At 36.9% G+C, this 8,688-nt stretch overlaps 1 protein-coding gene across 3 annotated transcripts in view; it reads right to left on the bottom strand.

The window, feature by feature from the left end:
- The window catches only part of LOC102847706 (leucine-rich repeat-containing G-protein coupled receptor 5-like), a 224,564-nt gene that overhangs the window by 134,805 nt on the left and 81,071 nt on the right, over positions 1–8,688 (bottom strand). The gene's annotated exons all lie outside the window — the stretch shown is intronic.

Raw genomic sequence — 8,688 nt, 5'->3', positions numbered from 1 at the left:
TATTCACTGGACTTCCTTGTATGCGTATGGATATTATCCTGTCGCTCACCACATTGTATTTCAGGATGGATCTAGAAATGACTTTTTAAATTATGAAACCAATCCCATTTTTTGTCACCTTTTCATCCCCAGCATAGTAAATCATATAATCATCTGGTAAAATATTGGTTGCTGTAGATTTGATTTAATTTTCTTTAGCTTTAATTTGAACTAGCATATGAGTAGTTGATGATCTGCTACACAATCATCATTTGGCTAGTTTCCACTGCTGATATTAAGCTTCTCCAAAGATTCTTTCCACAGATGTAGTTGATCTGATTCCTATGTCTACCATCAGGTGAAATCCATGTACATGATCTGTGTTTATGTTTCTTATAAAAGGTATTTGCAATGAATAAATCTTTGATTGTTCTGTCACCAAGTCTACATTTTCCAAATACTGATCCTTCTTCCCTGTTCCTAACTTTTGCATTCCAGTCATCCATTATTATTAATGCAGTTAGTTGGATGTTCTATTAATTTCTAACTGCAAAAGCTGGTAGAAAGAATCTATTTCCTACTCTTTGTCTCTGGTTGTTGGTGCATATATCTGAATGATAGTGGTATTAACGGAACTTCCTTGTATGTTTATGGATATTATCCTGTCATTCATTCCATTGCCTTTTCAGAGGCAGTAAATTGCCAGGGAGAAGATTGCCCATTCTTTTCCTCCAAAGCAACTGGTGGATTCATAGAGCGTGCCTTTGAGATTGCAGCACAATGCTTACCACTAGGCCACCAACAGTTGGAGAGGCTATTCCTTAGATGGAACGTCGTGCTAGGGAAGGTGGAAGGATGACCAAAGAGAAGAAAACCCTCAACCAGGTGGACTGACACAGTGTATGCAGCAATAGGCTCAAGTGTGTCAGAGATTGTGAGGGTGGCACAGGATAGAACAGGGTTCAGATCTGTCTTTCACAGAGTTGCTATGAGACATACTCTACTTAACGGCACTTGACAACACAACACAAGTACCTTCTACATTCTGTCGGGATTCTTAGGGTCATTTAAAAAATCAAAATCAAACCCACTGCTCCAAATTGATTCTGATTTATAACTATCCTATGGGACAGAGGGAAGTTTCTCCACTCTTTCAAGATTACAATCTTTATGGAAGATTTTAATCTTCACAGTAGATTATAATTTTTATGGAAGATAATCTTTGTCCAGTGGAGTGAATGAATTGGAACTGCCAACCTCTTGGTTTGCAGCAGAGTATGAATTGGAACTGCCAACCTCTTGGTTTGCAGCAGAGTACTTAACCAGTGCACTTCCAGGGCTCGTAAGCTACACCACTATTTTAGTTAAAAATCCTTAAATGACTCTTCATCACCTCCCAAATGAAATCCGGGTCTCTTAGCTTTGCATAAAAGCTCCTTAGAGCACAATGTTCATGACCCAGACATATAGTAATTCTAACTCATCCTTAAAGACTGATTCAGATGTTATCTCCTCAAGGAAGGCTTCTGGGAGCTCTGGTGGCCTAGTGGCAAGGAGCTGCAACTACAATCCTAGAGGCGCACGGTTCGAGTCCATCAGATGCTCTGCTGGGGAAGGAGGAACAATCTCCTCCTGTACCAGTCAGATCTGATTTGACGGTACACTCACACAAAAATAATAAAATAAAATAAAATAAAAATAAAAAAAGGAAGGCTTCTAAGAATCCTTAGTTTACGTTGTATAATTTACTGTCTGTCCTCCCCCTCTCCACTCAGATACTATTATACTGAAATGATATATGTCAATCTCCTGTAAATGCTTCAGGTCATGATTTTTTTAAAAAAAATCATAGTAATTCTAGTTTCTAGCCAAGCCTTGATCTACAGGAGATAGTCAGTGAATGCTGTCCTGGATCCTCTTATATGTATGATCTTACCTAAGCCATTGAAGTAAACCAAGCTTCTCTTTAAAAGCTCCAAAGAATGTGTGGTCTATGGCTTTGTTTTAAAAGAATTTATTTTATTATTTTTCTGTGTGTACCGTCAAATCAGATCTGACTGGTACAGAAGGAGATTGTCCCTCCTTCTCCAGCAGAGCATCTGGTGGATTTGAACCACATACCTCTGGGATTGCAGAATAGCTTCTTGCCACTAGGCCGCCAAGCTCGCCATGGTGTATGACTTTAATGAATAAAATACTTTGGGGGGAAATAGTAGTTTTTGGTTGGGCTGCTTTTTGCAATCAATTTTTCCTCCTCACAATCAGGGTTGTGGTTTTCCTCTAGAACTGATTTTACTTTCTGTCCTAGGGATTCTTCAGAAGTCTTGTCCACTGAGTGTTTCTTTCTGCCCCTACCTCTAAGTACTACCATGCTTATTCTTCTTACTCTTCATTCTTTTTCTTTCCCCATCTTATTTCCTTCTTTCTTTTCTTTTTCTTATCTCTCTTCCTCAACTGTCTTTCCTATCTTTTTTTTTTTAACATCAGACGTAGGTACTTAGCACCCATCTTAAAATGACTTAGGGCTATATGCTGTCCTGGATTCTCTTATATGTATGATCTTACCTAAGCCATTGAACTAAACCATGCTTCTCTTGAAATGCTCCAAAGAATGTGTGGTCTATGACTTTGTTTAAAAAGAATTTATTTTATTATTTTTCGTTTATGAATGAATGAACAAGGAAGCCTGTTCTTAGAGAATTACTTAAACAAAAATCCTGAATTTCCTGCTATCAAGTTGGTTCGAACTCATAGTGACCCTTCACTGAGTATGTGAGGCTCTTTTAGTGGGAGGAAACTTCCTACCTTTCTCCTGAGGAAGAACTGGCAGATTCAAACTTCTGACCTCACAGGCTGATACATACAATGACAAAAACCAGTTCTTTCTTTAATCTTTGCCCCCACTATCTGCAGACTTTGCCAGGCAAATATTTTTTCTTTTAGCAACATAGTTTAATCCTTATTTCTTTTAAATATGATTACTTTAAATTTGCCTTGAGGAATTCAGTGGTATTTATCTCTATGAGAAAATTTCTGCAAGAAACTTACTGTTAACTTTAGATGCAAGCTGAAACCATTCCAGCACTGTTTAATTGATCACTTTTCAAACATGCTTCTAGAGATAAGCCTTCATGTGAACTTCAAAAGGGAAGGTGCAGGTTTGAGCAGTTTTTTTAAATGATAATATAAATAATGCTATTTCCAGGGACTTTTCTCAAGTCATTGTTGAGAACACTAGAGCAATTTATAATTATAAAATATTTTTGTTGAAATATAACACATACGAGAAAATGAATAAATCCTTAATGTCCAGGCTGATAAATTTCCATATTGTGAACACACCATTATAACCAGCACACATGTGAACATGCCTATACACACACACACACACACACACAGAGAAAATCAAAGATTGCCATCATCTTAGAAGCTCCTCTGTTCTCTTCAAACCATTATCGCCTCCCCTCCTGGAAACAGTCTTCTGACTACTAATATTTTTTATTCATTTGTCTTGTTTTTCATTTTTATGTAAGAGACTCATATATAGTGCATACAAATTTTATGTGCTTTTTTGCCTTCTTTCATTCATTACACTTTTGAAATTTATGCTGTTACACATAGCTATAATATTTAATTTGCTATTATACCACATTTTAATATTCAAATGCTGATGAATACTTGGTCTTGTTTTTAATTTGTAGCTATTATGAACAGTGTTGCCATAAACATTCTTAAACATACTTTTTGTTAAGCATATGCATGTACATATTCCTATTGGGCACCTATTCTAGGTGTGAGTTTGCTAGGTCTGTTGGACATAGACATTCAGCCTTTATAAAACTCAATGCCATCAGTTCTGATTCGTAGAAACCGTCTAACGGGTTTCATAGACTGTAAATTTTAATGGAAAGAGTTTGCCCCCTTTGTTTTTCTCCCAAGGAGTATTAGGTGAATTAGAATTACCGCCTTTTAGTTAGTGGCATAACTCACTATGGACCACCTCCTCAAGGTTTCTTACCATTAGCTTCATAGATATCACAAACCAGTTTGCTGAAATAGTTCTGCTGATTCATACTCACCAAAATTGGTATTACAGAAATATTTTTTTTATTTTCCCAATTTTGATGGTTTTAATTTGCACCTCACCTTTCCATATGACTTTTTGTCATCAGATTATCAATTTTATGTGATGTACCAGCAGAATATATCTTTAATATTTTTTAAGTAAAAAGAAAAATCTATGTGAAACTATACATTGGTATGTAAAGAAAAAGAAGGTAATTTTACTCCTAATTATACTCCTTCTGATATTTCAAAAGCATTCTTTTAAATAGTTAATAGTATGAGACAGTGTATACGCAGAGTTGTTCTGCCTTATTGTGACTTCTAGTTTTGTCACATCTCAGCTCAGTGAACTTGAGAAAATTACTTAACATCCTGGAGTCTCATTTTCTCAATTTTTAAAATGGAAATAATAGCAGCATTTACCTCATCGAAGTAGTTGAGTTAGTATATGTAAAGTATCTGGAACAGCACCTGGCACATTACAAATACTTTATTTTTTAAATTTTTTAAAAAAATATTTTATTATCATTATTATTTTGGTGATACAGAATTCCCTGGTGTTTTTGAAAATTATCATACTTTTCTATAGAGTTATAACAAGAGTAGAGAAAAACAAACCTTTTAATGTTAGTAATAGCAACAATGTTAGTGTGAGGACTAATGTGTGCCTTATGCAGGCAATGGTCTTTTCAATCACTTGCGGTGCTGCTGGGAGCTGGGCAGAAAATAAGGATGACAGAAGAATTGATGCCTTTGAGCCATGGTGTTGGAGAAAAGTACCAAATATTCCATGTACTGCCAGAAGAACAAATATTTATGTCTTGAAGAGCGTGCAGCCAGAGTGCTCCTTGGAGGCAAAGATAATTAAACTTCACCTCACATACTTGGGGCATGTTGCTAGGAGAGGCTATTCATTGGAGAGGGGCATTATGCTAGGGAAGGCTGAAAGATGGAGAAAGAAAGGAAGACTCTCAACCAGGTGGATTGACACAGTGTCTGCAGCAATGGGAGCAAGTGTGTCAGAGATTATGAGGACGGCGCAGGTTAGGACAAGGTTCAGAGATGTTATTCTCAGGGTTGTTATGAGTCACACTCAACAGCACGTAACAACAGCAGTCATCTGGAAAAATCTTTTTAAAATTACAAAATTACTTAAAAAATGTTCAATGGCTTATGTTTTACTAGTCTCTTATTAAAAGACTATATTAAGAACCATTTTTTAATGACACCTTTCCTTATGTAAAATCTCAGTTGAAAATTTGTACATTGTTCTGATCTTAATAGAAATAGTAGTGAGACTGGGCATTGATCAATTTAATTTGTATTATGTGATTATCAAGAACAGTGATAAATGTATTTATCTGTTTAGATATTACTTTGCTACTAGAAATCTCACATACTTAGAATGTACCCCAAAGCAAAGCAATGAACAATCAAGGAACAAACCAAATCAAGTCAACAAATAAAACAACAGAAAAGCAAATCATCTTTTGAATAACCAAAGTCAGAGGCCCATAACATCCAGGCAGAAATATCCATTAACTCTTCTCAGAGGAAAAGAGTTCAATCAGAAGGGATGTATCTCTATTTATACAGATCTAACAAACTTGACTATCTATCTATCTATCTATCTATCTATCATCTATCTATCTATCTATCTATCTATCTATCTATCTATCTATCTATCTATCCATTGCAGCAAATTACCAGCGGACAGCATATACAATAAGGTTAGCAATGATATGGGAAAGCACAAATAAGAAATAGAAGAATGGTAATAATAAAGCATTTAGACCTTGTGTCATTTAGCATTGTTGTTGTTATGTGCTGTTGAGTTGCCTTCAACCCATAGTGACCCTCTGTACAGCAGCTCTGAACCATGTCCTGTCCCGAGCCAGTCTCACTGATTCCAACACACCAATCCCTATTGCCCCAGTTACTATATCAATCCATCTCATCTGGGGTCTTCCTTTCCTGTGCTGTCACTCCATCCTTCCAAGCATGATGTCTTCCTCCAAGGACTGGTCTCTTCTGGCCATGTGCCCAAAGTATGTGAGATGGAGCTTCAAAGTCCTAGCCTCCAAGGAGAAACTTGAGAGTTTTACCATTTTAAAACTTGAGTTTTACCATCTCTAATACAGACCTATTTGTTTTCTTGGCAGTCCATGGTATGTTCAAGACTCTTCTCCAGCACCACAGTTTGAAGGCATTCATTGATTCTTCCTTAGTCATTTAGTGTAATAGTTGTAGAAATCACACTCTCAATAGTAACCATTCCCCACTCCTCCCTACTCTTGCCATGATAACCCTAACTCATTGTTGACTGATGAGACTTAACTCATAACCAATCCTCCTTTGCATTTCCAAAGCTCAAGTCCTTGGAGAAGGACATCAACATGTTTGGAAAGGTCCAGGGTCAGTTTAAGATAAGAATACCCATAACAAGACAGATTACCATGTTGACTGTAACAATGGGCTTAAAGTGTGTCAGAGAGGGAACAATAGCACAGGTAGGGCAGGGTTCAGATGTGCTGTTGGTGGGATTGCTAATGAGTCCCAGTTGACTCATAAAAGGCACAAAATAACAATAGGGCAGGAAACTGCCCAGCTTTCTCCCAAGGAGCTGCTACTGGATCTGAATGAATTACCATGGCCTTTGGGTTAATAGTACAACTCCTTACACATTATCCACCTGAGTTTCTTACCTGCCATGCCATTGCAGTGATTTATAAACTATAAAGAACTCCTCTATCATCAGCTAATGCTTGAATATCTATGAAAAGCCTACAGTTTTATCACATCATCATTATTTTCTCTATACATTCTTTGATGTTGTTGTTTTGCATTTAATGTGAAAGAGTATATAATAAATTGATTATCCATTTGAAAATTCATGGACAATTTGTTTTGGGACACTGAGTTCAATCCCCACATTTTAACATCACTCTTACACTTTATCCCTGTGTGTACCACTTACCTTCATCCTTCTTTTCTGACCTTTCCTGTCTCCTGATCTTTATTCCTGGAAAATGTTGTCCTTTGAATCTTGATTGATTTTTTTTAATAAAAATTTTTGTTCAATTTATAGACCTCTTTACTCTTTGGTTGAGATTTGAACCACAGTAGTGAGTGCAGTTTTGCATTACCTAAAGAGGGATCAGGGTCATTGTTTCAAGAGTTCCACCTGGCTCTCTAAGTTCAGTAAGGCTGGTGTAGGGTTTTGTGATTTGTGGTGGGTTTTTTCCCCCCATTTAGAGTTTTGTTTCCAAGTTTTCTTTCACCTCCAAAGTTTTCTGGGACCTCCTATTGTGATTCATTTCTGAGATAACATAGTGGTAGCTTGGAACCATCCAGTTATTTTCGTCTCAGTATCTTGGAGGATGAAATTCACATGGTCCACTAATCCTTTAGACTAAATCTTTCCTTGCATATTTTATTTTCTTTACTCTGCTTTGTTCTAGAAAACGAGATATCAATATTTTCTTAGATGGTGGCTCACAAGTTTTTAAGACCTCAATTGCTATTCACCAAAGTAAGATGTAGAAAATTGTTTTGTGAACTATGTTATGACAACTGAGTTTGATGTCCCTTGAGACTGTTCTGGGACCTCAGATATAGTGACTCATTCTCTCAAGGTACTTGTTTATGGCTAAGAAATTTCCAAAAGTTTGTTCCTATAACCAAACCAGACCAAACCAAACCAAACCAAACCAAACCAAACCAAACCAAACCAAACCAAACCAAACCAAACCTAGTGCTGTTGAGTAGATTCTGACTCAGGATGACTATTCTTTGGGTTTCCAAAGCTGTAAATCTTCACAGGAAGAGATTGCCTGTCCTCCCGCAGAGTGGATGGTGCATTTGAATTGCAAACCTTTCAATTAGGCTCCTGTATGCTGTAGTACATTCATGTATATACTGGCAGCATCTATAAGTACAGAAAGGATATCTGGTAGCCTAGTGGGTAAGGAGTTGTGCTGTCAACCCAAAGGCAGGTGGTTCAAATGCACCAACTGCTATTCCAGAGAAAGACCGGTAATCTCCTCCTGTCAAATTTATAGCCTCTGAAAATCTTCTGGAGGATCAGCTATGAGTTGATTCTGATTCCATGGTGCATAACTACAGCAGCATACATACACATGCAAAAATATCTTCTGTCAAACCTACATATATTCATGAGTGTAGTCTTACTCTCCTTTCTACTTGTTTGGCTTGAGCGTCCATCTAGGTACCACTTATGGATCATTGTTATTATGATTATTGCAAGATTGTTATATAATAGCATTTATTTTGCTGCCTTTAAACCAGTGCTCCTCCCAATGTCTTCTTTTGCCTTGATAATTTTGTTGTGATCTCTCCTTAGTCTATACTGCCTTTCCTTACACCAGCATATTGTTAAGAACCTGTACTGCAATTTCAAAGACATGTGATTCAAATCTACCAGATGCTCAATGGAAAAAAGGATGGGCAATCTCTCGCAATTTACTGTCTCTGAAAACCCACAAGGGTCAACTATTAGTTCTGACTCAAAAGCCAACAACAACCTTCTAGTTAGTGATCTACGCTGCCTTCCCTTCCCACCCTTGGTAACTTTGAAATAATGACTCTTTCTGTGTGTAAACCTTCTCTTAATTTGTGTAGTAG

This window comes from Elephantulus edwardii, unplaced genomic scaffold (assembly GCF_000299155.1).
Source record: "Elephantulus edwardii isolate Elephantulus edwardi_28Jun2011 unplaced genomic scaffold, EleEdw1.0 scaffold00047, whole genome shotgun sequence".
NCBI classification, from domain to species: domain Eukaryota; kingdom Metazoa; phylum Chordata; class Mammalia; order Macroscelidea; family Macroscelididae; genus Elephantulus; species Elephantulus edwardii.
The sequence above is the reverse complement of the archived record's forward strand: the minus strand, read 5'-3'. Positions and strand labels throughout refer to the sequence as shown.